Genomic DNA, 25,875 nt, shown 5'->3' with positions numbered 1-25,875 from the left:
TGGCGGGTTGTAGGTCCTAGGGCTGCAGAGTCAGACACCATTGAGCAACTGAGCACACACACACTTCAGGTTAATGCAAAAGGCAAAATAACGTATGCAGTGGGTGGGGGTGTGCGCATGCGTGCGTGTGCGTGCGTGTGTGTGTGTGTGCGCGCGCGCGCGCGCTCAGTCATTCAGTCGTGTCCGATTCTTTGCAACCCCATGGTCTGTAGGCTGTCAGGCTCCTCTGTCCATGGGGTTTTATAGGCGAGAACACTGGAGTGGGTTGCCAGTCCCTTCTCCAGGGGATCTTCTTGACCCCGGGATTGAATCCAGACTCCTGGGTCTCTTGCATTGACAGCCAATTCTTTACTACCAGCACCACCTGGGAAGCCCTATTCAATGGATCCAAACAATAAATTGAGAAAATGAGTATCTTTCACTTAAAATGTTGAAATTTGTTGTTTCAGATTTTTTTAAAATGTTTTGCTTTGCTCTGTTGTACTCTCATCTATCCTTAATTATTTTATTATATTTCTAATCAATGATATTAAACCAAAAGGCTAATATTTCTCTTGTTCTATTTCACTGATACTGACGCAGTTTAAAATGTTGAGGAAACAGATTGAGTTTGTCATATAGCCTCTGGAGAAAATATATATATTAGTTTAGGCCTGTATATATATATATATATATATATATATATATATATATACACATACTAGCCAATTTACATGAATTTTTAGCAGTCTAAAATATTTATAGTGGTCAAATTTTGGTTCCTTGTGTGTTGATATGATGTAAATCTGTGTTTTTTGTATTGTTTTCAAACTGTGCTTTACTTATGCTTCCTCTGTTTGTTTCAAAAATGATTACTTATCCTTTAGGTGGTATTAAATTAACATGCTTCTTACTCAAATAAAAAGCAAGCCACTAAACTATATTCTATTTTATTTACGTATCTTCTGGAGCCCAAAATGTACATTCACACAGAAGCTGGAAATGCCCACTGCATTTGACACTGGCCAATTGATGAAGATGCTTTGTCCTGTTGACTTAACTCCCACAATTAGAACCGTTCGCCATGGTTGCCATATAGAGTGCTTTTAGCTACAGTGACCTATACTGTTATGCGTTTTGGAAATGGTCTTTATCCTCCAAAATAAAGTTGGTGCATCCAAATTTGGAAACTGACAGCAGTAATATTCCCCGGCTAAAGCTGGAGCTTAGCCCTGTTATACTTATTAAAAAGCCTATTCATACAAATTAAATCCATTCCATATCCTGGCCTCTGATGACAGCTCCATTTTTTTCCTTGTCTGGTTTGAATTACCTCAAGTCTGTACCCAGAAAGAATTTATCCCTTTCAAGAGACTTCTCCAAGCCTATAATAAATTCACATGGGTCGTCCCATCAATGTAGTGAATTTGCATTATTATTTCATTATGAGTAGGAAAGAAAGCGGATTAGATCTCTTCCAGCATTGGCAGAGCCTAATTCAACCTGAACACATGATTAAAGCTGGCATTTATGACTATAACTGTCAAAGAAAACTAATTGTAAACTGAGAGCTGTGGATAATCATGGCTTTTGCTATTAAACCATTTCTCTCCTATTTATCACAGAACCGACTACAGCCCTTACTACTGTCTGCATTCAGCTCTCTGATTATTACGGACCTCCTTACGCAAATGAAATCTGATCTATATTCTCAAATTGAAAACTTTGTGTAAACTTAAGTTCAATCAAGCTTTAGTGTAGATGTCTTGCTTTTTCTTTCCTTCTTAAAACTTTTTTGGAAAAGGTGAAGTAACACCAAGACCACGGAGCCTAAGACACTTCAATCTGCATTGCTTTAATTAAAAACTCTGAAACAGCTGTCTGATAATAAATTTGACACATATGCTATTTGAACTAACTTTCACAAGAGACTCTTAAAAATTATCCCTGATTATTTGCTGTATATACGCTAAGGCCTATAGACTATATACATAAATGTTTATATATTTTTATATTTGTATCTACTTACACAGGTATAAATAGCTATGCACATACAAACATGCATATAGAAATATATGCATACACACATACATACATATACAGGAATCCATGGAGGTGCATGCATACATACATACAGACAGACAAATGTATGGATATATCACCAGTAAACATTGTAAGTTCTTAACGATGTAACGAATATTTTTATAATTCCATGGGAAGCTGTATGTGGTAGTGGCTAATCACATAACCTCTTAAGCATGTCTGTTTAGGATTCAACTGCATTTTTACCCTTTAGCAGCGACACATAGTTATACAACATACTTATTTTGAAAATGTGTAAATATTATTATGAGCAGGATAATTAAATGAAATAATTGCTATAAACAAACTTGCACATAGTAAGTGTTCAATTAGTGTGAGCTTTCAACAATTTTTTTTTTAATATTCTAGTATTGAAACTGTGGATCACTGTGTCTGTATGAATTTTTATGGAAATATATTTTGAAGTGAAAATACAACAATAGTGATAACTATAATTAAATTACATGCCTCAATTTTATGGGACAGTTCTAATACATGAATTTGTATTCATCAAAGGCAATTACTTAAAAGCTTAAGTAGCAGAATTTAATTTGTATAACTGCAAAAATTATTTAAGAATAATAAATTGCACATAAAAAGGAAAAAAATAACTTATTTTGTCTAATGATCTGGTCATCAATTCAGAGAATAGTTTCACTGAATCGTATGCAATGCTACTGATAATCAGTGAAATGAACTGTATGTTGATAAGATAAGGCCAGAGAATGGCCAAGATGGGGAAGCAGAAAGACCCTGAGTTCACTTTCTCTCACGAGTCCACCAAAATCACAACTATCTGCAGAACAACCGCTGATGAAAAAGATGAAGAAACCAGAAAAGATCCTCAACAATGAAAGACACAGAGAAGGAGCCGCAGCAAGGTGGGTAGGAGAAGCAGGCTCGTTACATAATCAGGTTCCATCCTCCTGCAGGGGGCCACCCACAGACCAGAGAATAATTATACTGCAGAGGCTTTTCCATGGGAATGAGAGTTCTGGGTCTCATGTCAGGCTCCCTCATTCAAGGGTCCGGCGCCAGGAAAATGACACTCTGGCAACCTAGAGCATTTGATTTTGAAGGCCAGCAAGGCTTAATTTCAGGAGCTACACAGAAGTGGGAGAAAAGAGACTGCATTCTGAAAGAGCACACATAAAATAGCTTGTGCCCTGGGACAGAGTGCAAAAGCAATGATTTGAGAGGAGGTCGGGTGAGACCTACCTGCTGGTCTTGGAAAGCCTCCCGGAGCGGCAGGGGTCAGCTGCAGCTCACCCTGGGAGCACAGACAGTGGTGGCAGACCTGTCTAGCCACACGGACACTGCTGCTGGCGGTGCCACCTTAACTCATTAGAGCCAGAACCTGGCGCCACCCAACAGCTCAGAGGGCAGTGACACAGCCCACCCGTCAGCGGGCAGGATGTCTAAGGACTTGCTGAGCCTGCAGCCACCTCTAGATGTGCCCCTGGACATGGCCGTGACTGCCAGAGGGCCAAGACTCAGCTCTGCTCACCAGGGGGCAGCGCTGCCCATTCCCACCAGGAGATCTGCTAGACTAGTCTCATCCACCGGGGGCAAATACCAGAAGCAAGACAAATAGGATCCTGTGGCCTGTGAGCCAAGCGCACAGATGGCAGGCTAGACCCAGCCTTGAGGCCAGCTGGCTCCTGGACCTGCACCTCACTGGGCCAGTGAAGCTTTCAAGATGCCTCAGGCCTCGTACTCAACTGTGTCAGGAATTAGCACTTCCTCCTCCAACAATCTAAGAGGAGCTCTGGGGCTCCTGGAGTCTGCAGTCAGACTCCGGCAACCAGCTCTTCCTGCCAGTACTCTGGCCTTAACCAGAGGATCTGGCTTCACCTGCCAGTTGGTGCACAATAGCCTCAGAGTCTTAGGGGCCCTGAATCCATTCACCAGTAAAACAGGACTAGCCCTGGGGTTCTGCAGCCATTCACCTTGTGGCCAGGCCTTGCTAAACAAGAGCCAGAAGCAGCCTCACAAGGCAGGGCCTGGCAACCAACTGGACTAGCGGACATCCAAGCCTCCCTGATCACCCACAGAGCCAGTCACAGCAGAAAGACCCATGAAGTCTCTCAGCAGAAACCTCGAGAGGACACAGCCTGAGTGATGCGGACTGCGCTGCTGGCATGCAGCGGACGTCTCCTACAGAAGGCCATGTCTGCAAGGTCAAGGAATGTACCTGACCTATCACAGGCATAAAAATACAAAGAGCAAGTTAGATAAAATGAAGTAGCAGAGGAATGTGTTCCGGACAAAGAAACAGTTAAGATCCCAGAAGAAGAACTAAGTGAAGAGGAGATAGGGTTCAGAGTTAGGATTAAAAATATGATCAAAGAACTGGGTCCTCAGAGTGAGATGACTGAGATGTGAAGTTGTGAGTTTTTTTTTTTTTTAATAAGAGTTAGAAAATATAAGGATCTGCCAAACATAGATGAAGAATACAATAACTGAGATGAAAAATGCACTAGAAGGAATCAATAGCAGACTAAATGATACAGAAGACTGGATCAGGAAGTGCAAGGCAGAGTGGTGGAAATCACTGCCACTGAATAGAGAACAGCAAAAAAAAAAAAAAAAAAAAAGAACAGAATGAAAAGAAGAAACAAGAGACCTCTGGTAGAACAAGTGCATCACTAATATCCACATTATAGGGGTCCCCAAAAGTAGAAGAGGGAGATAGAGGGCCTAAGAACATATCTGAAGAGATAATGGCTTCAAATTTCCTTATCTTAGGAGGGAAACAATTACCAAACTCCAGGAAGCAGAAAGAGTTCCACACAAAATGAACTCAGAGAGGAACACACCAAGACACATTGTAATCATGACAAAAATTATAGATAAAGAGACAATATGAAAAGCAACAAATAACACACAAAGGAACTCCCATTGGCTATCGGCTGATTCTTTTTTTACTTTTTTAGCAGAACCTCTGCAGGCCAGAAAGGAGCGGCATGATATACTTAAAGTGATGAAAGAGAAAAACATACAGTGAGGAAAATTCTACACAGCAAGGTTCTGGTTCAGATTTGATGGAGAAGTCAAACGTTTCACAGACAAGCAAAAGGCGAAAGAATCCAGCACCACATCAACTTTACAACAAATGCTAAGGAGCTTCTCTAGGCAGAAAAGAAAAAGTCCTAACTAGTAACAAGAAAACTATAAAATGAAAAGCTCACTGGTAAAGGCAAACAAACCATAAGGGTAGGGAAGCATTCACACGCAACGCTATCAGGAAGGGTAAAGGACAAAATAGTAAAGTCATGCAAATCCTCAATAAGAAGCTAAGGGAGCAGCCTCCATGGTGGCTTGGTGCTAAAGCACCTGACTACCAATACAGGAGACACAGGATGGAGCCCTGCTCCGGGAGGATCCCACATGCCATGGAGCAGCTAAGCCTGTTTGCAGCTAACCACGGTTGAGCCTGGGCTCTAGAGTCCAGGACCCACAGCTGCTGAGCCCACATGCCACAGTTCCTGAGGCCTGAACACGTTGGAGCCCATGCTTCCCGAGAGAAGCCACGGCAATGAGAAGCCTGCACACCGCAGCTGGAGGGTGGCCCCCTCTCCACAACTATGGAGAGAGCCCATGGAGCGATAAAGACCCAGACAGTCAACGTTTAAAAAAAGCACTTCAGGGATGCACAAAGAAAGTATAATATATATGTATATTAAATATATACTTGCTGCTGCTGGTGCTAAGTCGCTTCAGTCGTGTCCGACTCTGTGCAACCCCATAGATGGCAGACCTCCAGGCTCCACCATCCCTGGGATTCTCCAGGCAAGAACACTGGAGTGGGTTGCCATTTCCTTCTCCAGTGCGTGAAAGTGAAAAGTGAAAGTGAAGTTGCTCAGTCGTGTCCGATTCTTAGCGACCCCATGGTTGCTATCTATGGGATAGATATGGGATTTTCCAGGCAAGAATCCTGGAGTGGGTTGCCATTGCCTTCTCCGAAATATATATATATATATATATATATATATATATATATATATATATTACTGCTATCCAAAACCTCATGGTAACCACAAACCAAAAATATATAACAGATATACAGACAAAAGGGAAGCCAAACATAAAACTAGAAATAGTCATCAAATCACAACAGAAAAGAACAAGAGAAAAAAAGGAGAATAAAGATCTGCAAAAACAAATCCAAAACAATTAACAAAATGGCAATATGAACATACATATGAATAATTACCTTAAATGTAAAAGAGACTAAATGCTCCCACCCAAAGACATAGAGTGGCTGAGTAGATTCAAAAATAAGACTCATGCATATGCTGCCTACAAGAGGCTCACTTCAGATCTATAGACATAAACAGACTGAAAGTGAAGATATGGAAAAAAGTATTCCATGCAAATAGAAATCAAGAGAAATCCAGGATAGCAATACTTATATAAGAAAAAGAAAATTAATTTTAAAATCCTGTTAAAAGAGACAAAAAAGGACACTACATAATGGTGAAGGGGTTAATCCAAGATGTGCTTTATAATTGTAAATACATATGTAATGACACAGAAGCATCTCAATATATAACACAAAGACATAAAGGAGAAATTGATAGGACTTGACAATATTAGTGGGGAACATCAGTGGATAGAGCACCCAGACAGAAAATTAGTAAGGAAACACAGAATTGTATACATATTACACTGAATGATCTTAACAGATATATAGAGAGCATTCCATCTGAAAGCAAAAGAATACATAATCCTTCTAGGTACACGTGGGACATTCTTCAGGACAGAGCAGAGGCTGGACTGCAAAGCTGCTGCCGCTGCCAAGTCGCTCAGTCGTGTCCGACTCTGTGCGGCCCCACTGACGGTGGCCCACCAGGCTCCCCCGTCCCTGGGATTCTCCAGGCAAGAGCACTGCAGTAGGCTGCCATTGCCTTCTCCAATGCATGAAAGTGAAAAGTGAAAGTGAAGTCGCTCAGTCGTGTCCGACTCCTAGCAACCCCATGGACCGCAGCCCACCAGGCTCCTCCGTCCATGTGAGATTCCAGGCAAGAGTCCTGGAGTGGGTGCCATTGCCTTCTCGGACCGCAAAGCTAGCCTAAGTTAATTAAGAAAACTAAAATCACATCAACATCTTTTACAGCCACTGCTATGAGGCTAGAAATCAACTACAAGGGGGAAAAAAAAAAACAGAAAACACAAACGCATGTGGGCTAACCAACCGATGGATTACTAAAGAAACCAAGGAAGTCAAAAAATACTTGGAGACAAATGAAAATGAAAACACAATGATCCAAAATTTATGGGGCATAGTAAAATCATTTCTATGAAGGAAGTTGACAGCAACAATTTTACCTCAGGAAACAAGAAAATCTCAAATAAACAATGTAACCTTACACCTAAAACAACTAGAGTAAGACCCTTCTAAGGGTCAATGAAGATAACATTTTATTCACCATTTAACATTTAATTCAGCAATATTGAATCTGGAATCTATGGGCTATAAGATTCTGTACTATGCCAAGTTGTTCATTTAACCTATTCAATGAATAATTAAAATAATTAGTTTCTACTGTAAAAATAATATTAGTTTAAAATCAATAGCAGAACATGCATGCAATATTAAAAAATTGAGATTTTTTTTTTAGGAGGACCTGCACACAGATGTTTATTTTTTTGTTTTATTTTTTTCAGTATAAAAAATTGAGATTTTTGAATCAAATACTTGTGTTACTCTTTTGCTGAGATAAGAAGCCTTTTAAAACTATCACGTTTCATGACCTTACTGATAAGTCTTTGCATCTGTGTATTACCTTTCCATCTGTGTGTGTCTGTGTGTGTGTGTGTGTGTCTGTGTTTTAGTTATTCAGTCGTGTCTGACTCTTTGTGACCCCATGGACTGTAGCCGGCCAGGCTCCTCTATCCATGGAATTCTCCAGGTAGGACTACTGGAGTGGGTTGTCATTTCCTACTCCAGGGAATCTTCTAGACCAAGGGACTGAACCTGGATCTCCCACAGAGGAGGCAGATTTTTTACTGTCTGAGCCGTCAGGGAAGCTCTCCGTTTCTGTGCACGAGCATAAATATTTTGGCAGTTATATTAATTACGTACCTGCACAGTGTGTGCCACTTATAACTTATTATTAGTTCATAAACACTGATCTGTATTTTTATGTAACCACTGTATTATAATTTAAACAACCTCTTAAAATGCCACTGAGTCAACATTTTTTATATTTTACTTGAATGATATCTTACTCTTATAAGACTTTTATACTGTTTTCAACTTGTTATGTATCCAGAGCACTAAAAAGAATCTCAGAGCATATATCTTTGCTTGAATTATTTATTTGGGCTCAATTATTTAGAATCTGATGACATTTTTGAAAGGTATGAGACAATCATGATTTAAAAAAAATTTTGCCATATTTTTCTCCAAAAGGATGATATAAGCAATAAGGCTTTAACTAATAGTTTTATAGTGTCATCTGGTTTATATTTATTATGTTGTTAATTTGTAAATAAATATTAAAATATATTTCTTAATGAAATACAAAGACCAATGATAACAAATCAACAATTATGAAATCAGGCTCACTCTCTGTATACACACTGGGTGACATCTAATTTCTTCGTTTGCACTATCTGAGAGCCTGCACTTTGCTTATGAAGAACACTGATAAATAAATTATATGCTAGCATTTCAGAAGTATTAATTTCATATTAAAATGAAAATCTAAGTCAACACCTCTGTAGCAAACTTTTCTCAAGAAATCAAGCATCACTAAATATAATACTAACTTCTTTAATTGAAGTTAAGATAAAAAAATAAATAAAAAGGTGCTTATTCTAACGTACAAAAGAACATTTTTGTATACCTTTCGAATTATCACTAAAGCTTATAATGTAAGTAGCTCAAAATATACACACATACTTCCTAATTCAGGTGATAGCATGCACAGATAAAAATTATTTACCCAATAGAGCTGGCATCAGTTTGAAAGAAAGAAGCATAATTTTCTCACAATGATATCACAAATTCTTATAGTTTAGTGATGATTTATTAACAGAGTTTTGCTAAATGATTCTCAGTTGTACTTTGTTTAACTTTTCTACATGAGACAAATTTCAATGTAGAATTATATATATTTCTTCCTTGTGTCAAAAACTCTCTCAAATCTCTCATTAATGTGAAAAGAATTAATTCTGCCAAAGGGTCTAGAGTATCAAAAAAATTATTGAAAATGTTATTAAACATTTGTATGCATACCATTTATTATATATTTGTCAGAAATATAGCCCTTCACTATTTTTATTCATTGATCATCATTAATGATACTTCTACAGATGAAGAGATATGCAAGTAATTTATCAAATATACTAAAGCATAAAAAGGATTGAAAATGGGGGAAAAAGTTATAAATTTTACTGTGTTCTCAAGAATATATGAACATAATTTCTCAGAAAATTCAGTAGATATAACCAGAGTATCATTGGACTTAAGAGGAGTAATATGTCATTGCTCAGCTATAGTCCAAAGCCCACTTTTACATTATTAAACTAAAGAAAATATATACCCCAAATAAGAGTAAGAAAAACTGAGGTCCCCAAATATTGAATAAGATCCTAGGAATTTAGCAAGCCTTCAACGACAGTGACTAAAAATTACTATGCTCCACAGAAGATTTCATGACTTAACAGAGGTCAATGCAATGAGGACTAAGTGACATTTATAGTTGATGTAAGAACTCTTGATGCTTTGAATTAAATTAAGAACTGGTGGCTATACAGAGAAACTTTTTTTTCTATAGAAAGAAATTTAAATAAAATCTGTAAAGAGAGCCTTAGCAGTAGAGTTTTGACAGGATACCATGAAAATATTTATTTTCGTTATTGTCTTACTTTCATTTCTAAACAATGTGTGTCAAAACCATACATATTAAAACAAAACAAACAAACAAACAAAAAAAAACTCTGTCTTTACAGCCAATTGCTACCAAGGGCCCACAGGCCTTCATTATGCAAATTCTGAGTGCCATAAAATGCAGAAGACTTGTTTTCTAAAGAGGTAAAAGAGGGTATCTGTCCAAAGGAGGCCATTCATATCTGAACAGTATGAATTGCACATACTCTACAGAAAACAGAGGAATCAGCAAATACATTCTGGAGTGAGTACAAGTCCTTCCTGCCTCTGTTTTGGAAACACTAACAGTTACTCTTTAGACAAGGCACTAGAAGATCATTTTTTGAAAAACAGAAACCTTAGAGAAAACACTATAGACATTAACATTGGGAGTTTCCAGCTGATTTAGCTAAGGAAAGCAAACATCGAATAAGTCAAAGAAAGAAGTACCTTTTGGTAAACTGTCATCCAATAGTACACTGGGGCCAACTAGCTTTGGGACAAGAGCCAACTGCTAATATCTTCTCCCTACTCTTCATTCAGCGCCTACGTGTTGGTAACCCTAAACTATTGTTAGTACCGTGAAACCCACGAAGAAGGAGTTCATAGGGCCTGGGCTCCACCTCAGGCCTGTCCATGCTGATCACGCTCGGCCACCTCTCCAATAGACTGTGAACTCTGTGTTTAGTGCCTGTGGAAACAACAACAGAAGGATAAGACCCCGTCCGGGCAGGGGAACCTTGAAGATCGTATCCAGGTTACTCCTCGCCTAAGAGACACAAACACTAACCACCCCTTCCTACAGACAGGCCATCGATTTTTCTGTACCTGTCGGAGTGTAACCTCAGGCTTACTGATTATTGGCTAATTGTTTAACTGTCTGAGCACATGGCACATGAGTGATGGGGTTATTAGGACTGTATTTACCCTTCCTTAGTTTATGTAAGTCTCAAGGAATTTGGGATGGTGGGTTTGGAAACGTACGCATGGGGTATAAAAGATTTTCACAAGTGCTGGTCGGGGTTCTTGGCTAACAGGAGACTGCCTTGGGCCCACAGGTGTAATAAGCTGCACTCCACTATCTGCATTGTCCTTCTGAGTGAGTTGGTTTCCTGGAAAGTATGGCTACAGCACCACCATGGTGGAAGAATTTTATACCATTTAAATTGGCTAACAAAAAATACATTAACCTTGACTGTCTCCGAGATACATTGCAACTATTAGGTCCACAAAAAGAGGATTCCATATTTACAATAAAGAAAAATCCGAAACCAAAGTCAAGATTTCCAGAATTAAAATTATGAAACTGGAATAAAAAAATGCCCGAGAATTTTTGGAAAGATTCTGCTCCCCCAAACAAGGACAAAACAAAATGGAATAAAATTTAAGACATCAAATTTTAAAAAATTAAACTGCTAGTCTAGTTGTTCAAAATCCTAGCAGTAGAAAGTCCAAAAAGAGGCAGCAGAGAAAATTGAGTAAAAAAAAAAAAAAAAGCAAAATAATTCATTAGTACTTCCAAGAGTTAATGTGTTTCCTATTTGAAAGTACTTGACCATGGGTGAAGCCTTATGCACACCAGGATATATCACCATTAAATTTCAAATCGTGAACACAAAAATAATATTTTAAAAGTTTCCTCTAAAAGCAACTCGTCTCAGAAGAAAAGCTCAAAGAAAAGAATAGTTTCTACTGTTTTAATTTTAGGGTGGAACACTTGAAGGTAAAAAGAACGGTAACATCAAGTTACTTAGCAAAAATGATATCCAGTCCAGATTTCTACATCTAGTTAAACTCTTATACAAAGATTTTGGCACTGTTGTTCAGTCACTAAGTTGTGTCTGACTCTTTGTGGCGCTGTGGACTACAGTACAACAGGCTTCCCTGTCTTTCACTATCTCCCAGGGTTTGCTTATATTCATGTCCAATGGATTGGTAATGCTATCTAACCTTCTCACACCCTGCCACTCCCTTCTCCTTTTGCCTTCAATCCTTCCCAGCATCAGGGTCTTTTTCAATGATTCAGCTCTTGCCATCAGGTGGCTAAAGTTTTGGAGCCTTCAACTTCAACCCTTCCAATGAATATTCAGGGTTGATTTCCTTTAGAATTGACTGGTTTGATCTCCTTGCCATCCAAGGAACTCTCAAGAGTCCTTTCCAGCACCACAATTTGAAAGCATCATTTCTTTGGCGCTCAGCCTTCTCTACGGTCTAACTCTTACATCTGTACATAGCTACTGGAAAAAACATAGTTTTGACTGTACAGAACTTTGTTGACTGGTCTGTATAGTGATGTCTCTGTAGTGATGTTTCTGTATTTTAATACACTGTCTATGTTTGTCATAGCTTTCCTTCTAAGGAACAAGTGTCTTTTATGGCATGGCTCATAGCTTCATTGATTTACACAGCCCCTTCATCATGACAAGGCTGTGATCCATGAAGGGGGTACAAAGTTTAGGATAAAGAAAACTTTGCACAGGTAGCAAAGACTGTAGACTCCTCAACCAAAATGAGAAATCAAACAAAAAATTTTAAAGGGGGAATACATGTGATAGGATCCAGAAATCAAAGAATTAAAATATGGCAGAGTGGCAAAGGGAGACTCCAGGATGATGATGAAGCAAGAATCTTGAATTCTTGTATTCTACAGGTAGAACAAAGTCCAAATTGAAGCTGGTGAGAGGAAGCATGTAGAGACTCTTTAAAAAGATTCAACTGACAATACACCCGCTAAGTCAGAATGTATTTCAAGGAGATTTGGCTAGATATGTAAAGTTGCATAATAGAAAACTATCTAAAAAAAAAAAAAAAGAGCAAGAGGAAATAAGATAAAATTCACTCTGAGGAAAATAAGAAGTTAAGGAAATAAAAGAAATAATAAATAAACTAAGGAAATAAAAGAAATAAATAATATTATGCTCCATGGCTCAGTGGTGAATAGCATTTATATAGTTATCATTTTAAACTCTAGATAATGTTCTTAATGAGAAGGCCGTCAGTTCTCATCTCTGGCTTACTCTGAGGAGCTATACAACAAGCAAGTGAAGTCAAAAGGAGAAATGGATATCAACAGGTTGGTTGAGTATCAAGCTTGTGCCCCAGAAGGAAAACAGATCTCCTTTGTAAAGACTGGGAGACTTATCTAAGGAAATCTCTGTCCATTCATTATCTGATAACTTAGCTAATCAAGCAGACATTTCAGTGTCCACATGTGACAAACAACACTGATTTTACAGAATTAGTTCAGAATTGTTTTTAAAAATATTGGTTGAGTGCCTACTGTGTTCTGGTAGGTGGTGGTTACAATAAAGATAACTTAATATATACTTCAAATTTTCAAAGTTTAAAAGGAGTAAGGAAGGAAGGCTTTTAGTACACTGTGATTTAGGAAGAGTTAGAAGTTTACTGGGCTTCTCCAGTGAGTAAATGGTAAAGAATCAGTCTGTAATGCAGGAGACACAGGAGATGCAGGTTCAGTCTCTGGGTTTGGAAGATCCCCTGGAGGAGAGCATGGCAATCCATGCCAGTATTTTTTGCCTGGGAAAATCCCATGGACAGAGGAGCCTGGCAGGCTATGTTCCATGGGGGCCTCAAAGAGTTGGACAGGAGTGAAACGGCTGAGCATGGGCAGGAGAGGTTTACTGTATGCTAAAAGTTTATTAAAAGACATACTTAGAAACAAACAAACAACAACAAAACAGACCAGGCTTTTTTGTTTGTTTGAATTGTCTAATTAATTTCATTTCTTTCCTTTTTTTTTTTTTTTTTGCCTAAATGCATTGTAAACACATATATCTTATGAGTTATACAAATATTTTGTTTAAAATAATACAGTCTGATTCTACTTCATTCCTCCCATTCTGCCATTTTATCATGTTTCCTTTGGGCATTTGCTCTAGTAATTATCTACAGCACTATACAGGCCTGTGATGCCCGTGAGGACTTTGTAGATGGATGTCCCTGTCTTTCTAGTAAAATCATTAATCCATCCTTTATGTTGCTGTAGTAAAAGAAGCATCAGGCATAGAATATCTGAGAGGAAAAAGTAAAAGTGTTCAATTTGTCAAGGTCTAAAATAAACCAAAAGCATGGAATGGAAAAAAAAAAACCATAATTTAACCAACAGGTGTTTAAATGAGAAATGACAAAGAGATTTTACTGGTAAAGAAGTAGATACATACCTCATCAATTAAAAAAAAATAAATCCTATCCTTTCCAGTGAGATTTTTAGAAATAAAAGTAAAAAATGTAATATGCCATCCATGCGCTCACTTCCAGACACAGAGAAATCCAGATGATCAGATGTGATAATAATACCGAAGTTTAAGAGTTCAGTAAAACTTTGTCTGCAGAAAGTCTGCTGCTCAGAAAGAGCTCACAAAGTGTAGTCTGACTTGAATATGCTTTTTAAAATATGCTATCAATTAAAATGAAGGGTATTTCATATCCAGTTCCAAACTTCTGAGTTTTCTAGAACAATCTGAATAACTGGCACATTGGACCCAAGCTGGATTGCAGTGCATTCGTCAATCTGTAATGACTCCCAGGCATGAGACCAAGTCTTAGTTCACATGTAACCTTGTGTTTCTTCTGTTGCTTTTCTTCTCCTTGGACAAACAAAAGTAGAACATAAAAGAGAAGGTTTCAAAGAAATCAGAGTGAGCACTTTACTGTGGAAATGAAGAATATTCTTCATTTTTTTTCTTCATTTTTAATATATCAAATATGTGTGCCCAGAAACTGCAAGATAGCATTTTCATAAATCCAACTATCAAGCCATGAAAAGCCAGGTAGGACATTTAAGGAAAAGAAGACAAACTGAAAAAACCACATACTATGTGATTTCAGCTATATGACATTCTGGAAAAGAAAATGATGTGATGGAGACAGTAAGACGATCAGTGGTTGCCAGTGGTTGGGGAGGCAAGGGAGAGTTGAATAAGTGGAACAAAGTATATCTTTAGAGCAAAGAAAATACTATGCATGATGCTGTAACAATGAATTCAATCATTGTATGTTTATCCAAATCTGTGGAATGTGCAACACCAAGAGTGAATGCTAACGTAAACCATTGGATTTGGGGTGGTCATGGTGTGCCAGTGTAGGCTCATCAATTGTCACAAATGCGTAAATCTGGTGGGGGCTGTTAGTAATGGTGGAAGCTATTAATGTGTAGGGCTGGAGGTATATAGGAAATCTCTGTACCTTTCTGTCAATTTTGCTGTGACCCTAAAGCTCTTCTAAAAACTCTCTTTGAAAAACAAAAGCAAATACTGAGTACATTTTCGGTGCAATGAGAAGTGTGGTGAAACCTCAGGATTCTAATTACCATTGCTGTGTACATGCTTAGCCATTCAGTCATGTCAGACTCTGTGACCCCAGGGACTGTAGCCACCAGGCTCCTCTGTCCATGGGGTTTTCCAGGCAAGAATACTGGAGTGGGTTGCCTTTTCCCACTCTAGGGGATCTTCCCAGCCCAGGGATTGAACCTGCATCTGTTGCATTGGCAAGTAGATTCTTCACTACTGTGCTGTCTGGGAAGACCCTAATTACCACTGAGTGATACCTAAAGCATCTGAGACCAAAGGAACTATTTGTGGAAGCCTTGATAACACTTCTTTGGGAAAGAGCAAGGTTAGTGTACCTTCTAATGGTACAGCTCAGAAATCTCCAGCAAATATTCACTCTTAGAAGGGAGATCAACTCTAACCAGGAGCTACTCTGAGCAAAATGGGCATGGTAAAAGACTAGCGATGGTCCAGAGATGACAGATGTCAGAGAGTAACAGCAAACTAAACCCTGAACAATGAATGCATCACCAAGGAAAACTAATGCTGTCATCCCTGTATTTAGCACTCAAGAAACCAGAGAGACACAGGATTATGGACGAGCCCTCTTAACAAGGTAAGGTCTTAGGAGGGTCAACTGTACAGAAATTCCATGTTTTATGGCAGATTACTGCTAGAGTCAGAGAAGAAGTATATACATATGTGTGTGTGTCTGGAAAGAGAGCGAGAGAGCAAGAGAGAAGCAATTTCCACTGCAAAACATTTACAAAGAAATAACCATTGCTCCCACAAAAAACTCTAATTATACTTGGTTTCACAAGAAATACTGTGAAATGTTGAAGACCCAAAAGATGTTTTAGAACACAGGAAGTAAAGAAAATTTCTAAATTCTTCTCATGCTTAAGCATAAGCTTAATAATGATTTTTATTTTAATTTTAAAAAGTTTAAAAAGACATATATATGGGTAATAAAGAAACAATCGAAATGTCTGTTATTGGATGAATGGTCAAAGAACAGTAGTTATATGTGTAATGGAATATTACTAATCCTTAAAAAGAAGGACATTCTGCCATTTGCAACACAAACTTGAAGGGCATTTTGCTAAGTGAAATAATTCAGATGTAGAAAAAAAATACTGCATGATCTTACTTTAATGTGAGATTGCATTACTTAATTTAGAATCTAAAATAGTCAAATTAATAGAAGCAGAGTAGAATGGTGGTTGCCAGGGGCAGAAGGAAGGGGAAAATGAAAAGGTGTTGCTCAAGGAACACATTTCCACTCTGCAAGATGAGTAAGATTACAGTCAACAATATTGAATTTTATACTGGAAATTTTCTAAGAGGTTAGATCATAAGTCTTCTCACCATACACACAAAAATATGTTAAGTATATGAGGAAATGACTGTTAATTAGCTTGGTTGTGGTGATTATGTTACCATGTATATCAAATCACCAAATATAAATCAAGTATACACAATTATAATTGTTTATTATACTTCAATAAAACTGTAAATAAGTAAGTAATGGGTTTTGATGTAATAACATCCAATAAGGATTAGCAGGTAGCTCAAATGGTAGAGTCTGCCTGCAACGTGGGAGGCCCAGGTTTGATCCTTGAACTGGGAAGATCCCCTGGAGAAGGAAATGGCAACCCAATCCAGTGTTCTTGCCTGGAAAATCCCATGGATGGAAGAGCATGGCAGGCTACAATGCATGGGGTAGCAAATAGTAGGACACAACTGAGTGATTACACTTTAAACAACTTCAATATCCAATAAAATACTAGTAGAAACCCAGGAACACTTAAAAGCATAATATAATTTAGTGGGGTTTACTCCAGGAACAAATTAGTTCAATATTAAGGTTATATATTAACATAATTTACCTTCTTTAGAAAGTACCAAAATATCATCTGAGCATTTCTGTAGATGCTGAAAATTCTTTTGACAAAATTCAATTCTCTGAATCATTAAAAAAACTCAAAAATTGAAAAAAAAATCAGTACAGATAACAGATTTCTTACCATGATGATATATTAAGTTCAACACAAAAGCTACTTATTACACAAAATGGGTAGATCCTACAAACTTTTCCACCAAGATTAGGAATAAGATAAGGATATATTCTACTACCACAATTATTCAAAAACTGTTGCCATTATCCAATAACATTAGGAAAAATAGATAAAATGAGTAAATACTGAAAGAGGTTAACTAACATTTGCAGATGACTTGATTTTGCACTAGGAAAGTGAAAGAGAATCAAGAGAAAATAACTTACTATGGTACTAAGACAAAAATTAGCATATAATAATAGCTAATTATATAAAACATCAATAACCTTCATGTACTCCAATAACTACAAGCCAGAAGAAATATGATGGAGGAAATATCCATTAATATTAGTAATGAATAAGATAAATTGGATGTAAAACAAACTTTGCAGGAAATTTTCAAATCATACATTAAAAATATCTTAAAATGTTTCTGAATGACACAGAAGTTGTAAACAAATGGAAAAGCTCTCCATTTTCTTGGAAAAGTCTCAGTATCATCTTCTTGCCCATTCCTCCCATTATTTCACATATTTACTGTTATGCTACTTAAAAATGCCACCAGGATTTTACCAGTAATTAGCTGAAATTACCGTTCATTATCTTTTGACTACGTTTTTATTATTTTAAAATATTTACTTATTGCTGGAGTATAACTGCTTTACAATGCTGTGTTAGTTTCGGCTGGACAGTAAAGTGGATCAGTTCTGTGTACACATGTATCCCCTCACTCTGCGCCCCTGCTCCCCCTAGCCCAACCCATCCTACACTTCTAGGTCATCCAAGAGCACAGCGCTGAGCTCCCCGAGCCATACACATCTCAGATAGATAGCTAGCGGGGAGCCGCTGCATACAGTTCCCTACTAACTTCATCACCCACTTCAGACCCACAGGAGACTGCCCTTCTCAGCCCCTTGCAAGTACAGGGTCATCTGCGTCATCGTGGACCACGAAATACAAAGCCTACTTGTGTCCCTTCCAGCCTGAGCCACTCAAAAGCCAGTGGGTATGTCTGTTTGTCTCTTCCGTTTCATGACAGTCTTGGAAGAGGGTTTTTGCTGAGATGGTGGGCCTAAAGATTGGAGCAATCTGCATCACTCAGTTATAGTAATGAATAGAGCTATTCTGTAAATTATTTAGACATAGTAGGAATTGTGGGAATAAAATAAGACAGTAAAATAAGGCAGATTATAACAGAGCAAACATTTTTGTTTAAACCAGTGAAAATTTATGATTGTTTGTTATCACTACTTAATCATCTTATTATTTTGATTAATATGGAGGAAAATTAATGTCAGAAGTGATGTATTTTTGTAAATCAACAAAATGTGTGGCATTGACTTAGTACAAAATTATCACAAATATCTTAATATATAAATATAATGAGTCAACACTTCATTTAAAATACAAAAATTTTTAGATTAGATTAAATGTGATATGACATTTATAAAACAAATAACCAAAAAAAACGAAAGTATAAGATAAAGCTATCTTGTCCAAATGCAAACAGAAAGACACTATCATGTTTATATTTAACACAGTAATGGTGGACGTAGGTAATGTTGGATGACAAGAAGGAATGAAAGGTATAAAACTGTCAAAGACCCTAAAATACTTTAAAAAATCTTTTGACATTCACAATTACTATGGTTTTTATAACAAGAACAAGAGATCCTACTGACAAATTGATACTAATAAAAGTGATAAACAAATTTTCTGAACATAATGGAATTTAAAAAATAAAATTGCATTTTAATATACTATCAAGAGCCACCTAAAATATATAAAAAATCACTTAAAAAAACAGTAAGCATTATAAAGTGTCTCAGAATATCTCTAAAATAACTGTGCAATAATCTTTATGAAGAATATTAAAAACTTTGTTGAAAGACATTAAATATAATTACTATAAAGAAATATATAGCCTATATGTTAGAAGATAAACATCCAAATTATAATTAGCCTCAGATTAATTCATACATTTTTCACAATTCTAACAAAAATTCACAGTTTTTAAAAATTTGGCAGGTGGATTCTCACCATTATATGGAAAAGCAGATGTATAAAAACAGCCAAGAAAATTTTGTAGAACAATTCTGTGAGGCATAAGCAAGCAAATATTTTGTAATACACAGCTCGAGTAAGTCAATAGTATCTTAGGCAAAAACAGTTTTGTGATGATTAATTTTCTATAATTAAATAAAATTAATTTTTATTTAATTTATATTTTTCTATAATTAATAAAATTTCAACTTCAGTAAATAGCAAGCTTTATAGAATTAATAAAAATATATAAAATAATATATTGCTTTAGTATAGAAGGATATTGTAAACAAGATGCAAAATAAATACCATAAAAATGGGTAATTCTAATTCATTAATTGGGTACAAATTGGAGAGCATCTTGGCAATATTTAGTAAGATAAACCAAAATCTTTAAGATGAACTCATCTTATGACATGAAAATTACATGTGAAGTTACAGAAATAGAAAATCTTTTACATATGTGTATTGAAAGACACAGACAAGAATGTTTCCAGTAGTTTTGTTTTAAAATAGTGAAAAAAAATGGAAATAACTTAAATGCCCAATGTCCACCAGCAGGGAAATGGATATATATAAACCGCAGTTATTCATACAGTGGATTTATACAGAGAAGTGAAGATAAATTACTTATTGTTTATATAGTAATATAAATGGTTCTCAGAAATGTAACCTTGAAAAAAAGTTGTATATTGGTACATATGTATGAGTATTGATTTTATAAAAGATATTTTAATAAAATAACAATACTGAAAATTATCATATACATGATCTCAGGTAAAAATGTAAAAAGAAATAGATGGGAATGATAACACCAAAATTTTGGAAAATGGTTAAATATTACAAGGGGAAAAGAAGATCTGTGACTGCATCATTGATGGTTTCAACATTTTGTGTAAGCTGGATTGGGAATACACACTAATTTTTAATCTTTAAGCATGTCTGATGTAGTTCATAATATTTTTAAAGAGAATTTTCAATGTTTAATATTCATTGAATATGAAAAATTCAACTATCCAACAATAAATTTTTAAGAATATATACATGTGTGTGTGTGTGTGTGTATATATATATATATATAAAATGCTAAGATGCTCAACATCACTTATGAGAGAAATGCAAATCAAAACAATGATGTGTCATCTCACAACTGCCAGACCAGCCATCATCAAAAAATCTACAAACAGTAAACCCTGGAGAGGGGGTAAGAGCAGGGGAACCCTCTTACACTGTTGGTGAGAATGTAAAAGGGTGTAGCTACTGTGGAAAACAGCATACAGGTTTCTTAAAAATCTAAACATGTTTTGGGGGGCACTTTCAAGGTGGAAGAGGAACGAGATGAGGGTATCAACTCCCTCTCCATCTCTCCACAGATACATCAAAAACACATCTGCATGTGGAACAACTCCTGCAGAACACCTCCTGAAAATAATGGCAGAAGATCATAGGCCTCCAAAAAGGCAAGTTAATCTCCATAGAATCAGTGTGTGAATTTCTTGGATGTTCTTGTCTTTTGAGTGCTGCTTCCATCTGTCTTGGGGTTTTTTCTGTCCATACTTCTTTTCTTTGTATGACTTCCGTGTGTGTTTTTGTTTTTCCTTTCTTTCCTCTATCGCTTTCTTTCTTTCTCGCTTCTGCGCTGTATGGCTTGTGGAGTCCTGATGCTACAAAAAGGGGTCAGACCTGAAACTCTGAGATGGAAGAGCCACATCCAGCATGTTGGACTACCAGAGAACTCCCAGCCCCATGGAACGTTAACTGGTGAGAGGCCTCCCAAAGGCCTCCATCACAACACTAGGGCCTGGCCCCTCTCAAAGGCAAGCAAGCTTCCAGGGCTGGAAGACATACACCAAATCATCAGTAAAATAGGCAGACAACACTGTCTCTTAACACAGACTGCGCAGAGCCATACCTAGCCCACAGACACCCAAAAACACACCACTGGCTGCAGCACCGCCCTTCAGAGAGACAAGATCCGGCTCCACCCAACAGAACACAGGAAGCAGTCCCTGCAAACCAGGAACCGGCAGGGACACCAGTCCATCCCCACCCACCGGGGGCAGAACCCACAAATAAGAGGAACTACAGCCTTCAATCTGCAGAAAGGACGCCCCACATGCAGAAAATAAACAAAATGAAGAGAAAGAGAAACATGCAGCCGAGGAAGGAGCATGGTAAAAGCCTACAAGCTGAAAGGGAAACTCGCTCAGGCGTGTCGACTCTTTGCCACTCTGTGGACCATACAGTCCATGGAACTCTCCAGGCCAGAATCCTGGAGTGGGTGGCCTCCACCTTCTCCAGAGGATCTTCCCAACCCAGGGATCAAACCCAGGTTTTCCTCATTGCAAGTGGATTCTTTACCAGCTTAGCCACAAGGGAAGTCCAAGAATACAGCAAATTAAGAGGAAAGGGGCAATTTACCTGAAAAAGAACTCAGAGTGATGATAGAAAAAGATGATTCAAAACTCTGGAAATAAAATGGAGGCACAGATAAATAGAATGAAGCCAAAGATTGAGAAGTTACAAGAAATATTTAACAAGGACTTAGATAAATAAAGAATAGACTATCAGCAATGAATAACAGAATAACTGAGATTAAAAAAATACTAAAGGGAACAAAAAACAGAATAATTTAGGCAGAAGAATGGATAAGCAAGCTGGAAGATTAGGACACTGGAAATAACTGAGGAATAGCAGAATAAAGAGAAAAGAATGAAAAGAAATGAGAACAGCCTCAGAGACCACTGGGAAAACATTAAGAACACCAACATTTGAATTATAGGGGTTTCATCAGAAGAAAAAAAAAAATGAAAGGATATGAGAAAATATTTGAGGAGACTGTAAGTTGAAAACTTCTCTAACATGAGAAAGGAAATATCTACCCAATCCAGGAAGCTCTGAGAGTCTCATACAAGATAAACCCAAAGAGAAATATGCCAAGACACATATTAATCAAACTATCAAATATTAATTAAGAGCAACTAAGATGGCAGAGTAGAAGGATGTGTGCTCACCTTCTTCCCTGAGAACACCAAAATTGCAACTAGCTGCTGAACAACCATAGACAAGAGAATGTTGGATACCAGAAAAAACAATATCCCACATCCAAGGGCAAAGGAGAAGCCCCGATAAGATGGTAGGAGGGGCGAAACTGCATTTTGAATCAAACATCATACTCTTCAGAGACACTTGGAGGGTGAAAATAAAACCTTGTGGACACCAGGACCCACAGGACGGAGCAGGGGCCCCATACGAGACTGAGCCGGACGTGCCCGTGAGTGTCTGAGTGTCCGCTGTGGAGGCACGGGGCAGCAGCAGCCTGCTGGGGGCACAGGGGCTCGGGCTGCAGCAGACCTGGGAGGTGGGGCACGTGGCACAAGTGCTCGTGGAGGAGGCTGCCTCTAGCCCCACCAGATGGCCCCTGAGCAGACGGCCCCAGACTGGAAGACGATCACACCAAGCTCTCTCACTGTTGCCAAAGTTCTAGGGCCCACGACAGACTGAGACTGAGAAGCCCCAAGGAATTTGACTTTGGAGGCCAGTGGAATTTGATTACGGAGCTTCCACAGGAATGGGGAAACAGGCTCGTGGAGGGTGGGGCAAAACCTTGTACACACCAGGACCCAGGAGAAGGAGCAGTGACCCTGCAAGTGGCTGAGCCAGACTTCCCTCTGAGTGTCTGGGAGTCCCAGCGGAGGCGTGGGCAGACAGCGGCCTGCCGCGGGCTCAGGGGCACTAGGTACAAGGCACGAGAGCCGCAGAAGGCTGGCATGAATTGTTTTGAAGGAGGTTGTCAGCCCACTGCCATTACCCTGACCATAGTTTGGTCTGAGGTCAGACTACAGGGAGGGAACACAGCCCCCACCTACCAGCAGAAAATTGGATTAAAGATTTACCAAGCATGGCCCTAACCACCAGAGCAAGACCCACTCTTCCCCACAGCCAGTCCCTCCCACGAGGAAGCTTCCACAAGCCTCTTATCCTCATCCATCAGAGAGCAGACAGAATGAAAACCATAATCACAGAAAACTAACCAAACTGATCACCATAGATCACAGCCTTGTCTAACTCAATGAAACTATGAGCCATGCAGTACAGGTCTAGCCAAAATGAACAGGTCATGGTGGAGAGTTCTAAAAAAAGTGGCAACTGGAGAAGGAAATGGAAAACCAGTTCAGCATTCTGGCCCTGAGGACCCTTGGCAGTACGACAAGGCAAAAAGATGACACTGAAAGATGAACTCCCCAGGTCTGCCGGATTCCCAATTTGTACTGGACATGAGGAGAGAAAGAGCTCCAGAAAGAATAAAGACACCGGGTCAATGTGAAGACACCACCCAGCTGTGGATGTTTCTGGTGGTAAAAGTAAAGTCTGATGCTGTGAAGTACAATATTGCATAGGAAGCTGCAATGTTACGTCCATGAATCAAGGTAAATTGTAAGTTGTAAGGAGATAAGGAGATATAAGGAGATAGCAAAAGTGAACATCAACATTTCAGGAATCAGTTAACTAAAATGGACCCGAATGGGTAAATTTAATTCAGATGACCATTATATCTATTACTGTGGGTAAGAATCCATTAGAAGAAATGGACTACCCCTCACGGTCAACAAAAGAGTCTAAAATGCAGTGCCTGGGTGCACTCTCAAAAACAACAGAATGATCTCTGTTTATTTCCAAGGCGAACCATTCAATATCACAGTAACTCAAGTCTATGTCCCAAATACTAATGCTGAAGAGGTGAAGCTGAACATTTCCATGAAGACCTACAAGGCCGTCTAGAAATAACAACAAAAAGATGTCATCTTCATCATAGGGGGTTGGAGTACAAAAGTAGGAAGTCAAGAGGTACCTGGAGTAACAGGCAAGCTGGGCCTTGGAGTACAGAATGAAGCAGGGCAAAGGCCAACAGAGTTTTGCCAAGAGAACACACTGGCCATAGCAAACACCCTCTTCCAACAACATGAGAGAAGACTCTACACATGGACATCACCAGATGGTCAATACTGAAGTCGGACTGATTATATTCTTTGCAGCCAAAGATGGAGAAGCTCTTTATACTCAGCAATAAAGAAGTCCAGGAGCTGACTGTGGCTCAGATCATGAACTCCTTATTGTCTAACTCAGACTTAAATTAAAGAAAGTAGGGAAAACCACTAGACCATTCAGGTATGACCTAAATCAAATCCTTTGTAATTATACAATGGAATAGACACAAGAGATTATATCTGATAGAGTGCCTGAAGAACTATGGATAGAGATTTGTAACACTGTACAGAAGGCAGTGATCAAAACCATCCCCCCAAAAAAATAAATGCAAAAAGGCAAAATTGTTGTCTGAGGGGGACTTACAAATAGCCAAGAAAAGAAGAAAAGTGAAAGACAAAGGAGGTAAGGAAAGATATACCCATCTAAATGCAAAATTCCAAAGAATAGCAAGGAGAGGTAAGAAAGCCTTCCTCAGTGATCAGTGCAAAGAAATAGAGGAAAACAATAGAATGGGAAAGACTAGAGATCTTGTCAAGAAAATTAGAGATTCCAAGGGAACATTTCATGCAAAATGGGCCCAATAAAGGACAGGAATAGTATAGACCCGACAAAGGCAGAAGATATCAAGAAGTGGTGGCAAGAATACACAGAAGAACTATACAAAAAAGATCTTCACAACCCAGATAATCATGATGGTGTGATCACTCACCTACAGCCAGACATCCTGGCATTGTGAAGACAGGTGAGCCTTAGGAAACACCACTTCAAACAAAGCTAGTGTAGGTGATGGAATTCCAGCTGAGCTATTTTAAAACCTAAAAGATGATGCTGTGAAAATGCTGCACACAATATGCCAGCAAATTTGGAAAACAGCAGTGACCAGAGGACTGGAAAATGTCATTTTTCATTCTAATCCCAAAGAAAGACAATGCCAAAGAATGTTCAAATTACTGCACAATTGCACTTATCTCACACTCAAGCAAAGTAATGCTCAAAATTCTCCATGCTATGCTTCAACAGTGCATGAACTGAGAACTTCCAGATGTTCAAGATAGATGCAGACAAGGCAGAGGACTGATCACATCTTAGTCACAAATCAACCTTGGTAGATTGAAAAATACTGAAATCGTATCAAGCATTTTTTCCAACCACAATGCTATAAGATCATATATCAACAAAAGGAGAAAAAAAAAAATGGTTAACAACACAAACACAAGGGGCCTAAACCATACACTTCTGACTAACGAAGTGGTCATTGAAGAAATCAAAGAGGAATGAAAAAGTACCTAGAAAAAAAAACAATGAAAACATGACAACTCAAAATCTACGGGATGAAGTAAAAGTAGTGCTAAGAAGCAAGTTTATAGCAATACAAGCCTACATCAAGAAATAAGAAAAAACATGAGAAAAACAACCTAATCTGACACCAAAAGCAAAAAAAAAAAGAGGAACAAAAAGACTTCCAAAGTTAGAAGAAGGAAAAGAATCACCAAGATCAGAGATGAAATGAATGAAAAATAAATGGACAAAATAGCAAAAGTTGGTAAAACTAAAAGCT

The sequence above is a fragment of the Odocoileus virginianus genome, chromosome 3 (genome assembly GCF_023699985.2).
Source record: "Odocoileus virginianus isolate 20LAN1187 ecotype Illinois chromosome 3, Ovbor_1.2, whole genome shotgun sequence".
Taxonomy (NCBI): Eukaryota; Metazoa; Chordata; class Mammalia; order Artiodactyla; family Cervidae; genus Odocoileus; species Odocoileus virginianus.
Note: the sequence above shows the minus strand (reverse complement) of the source record.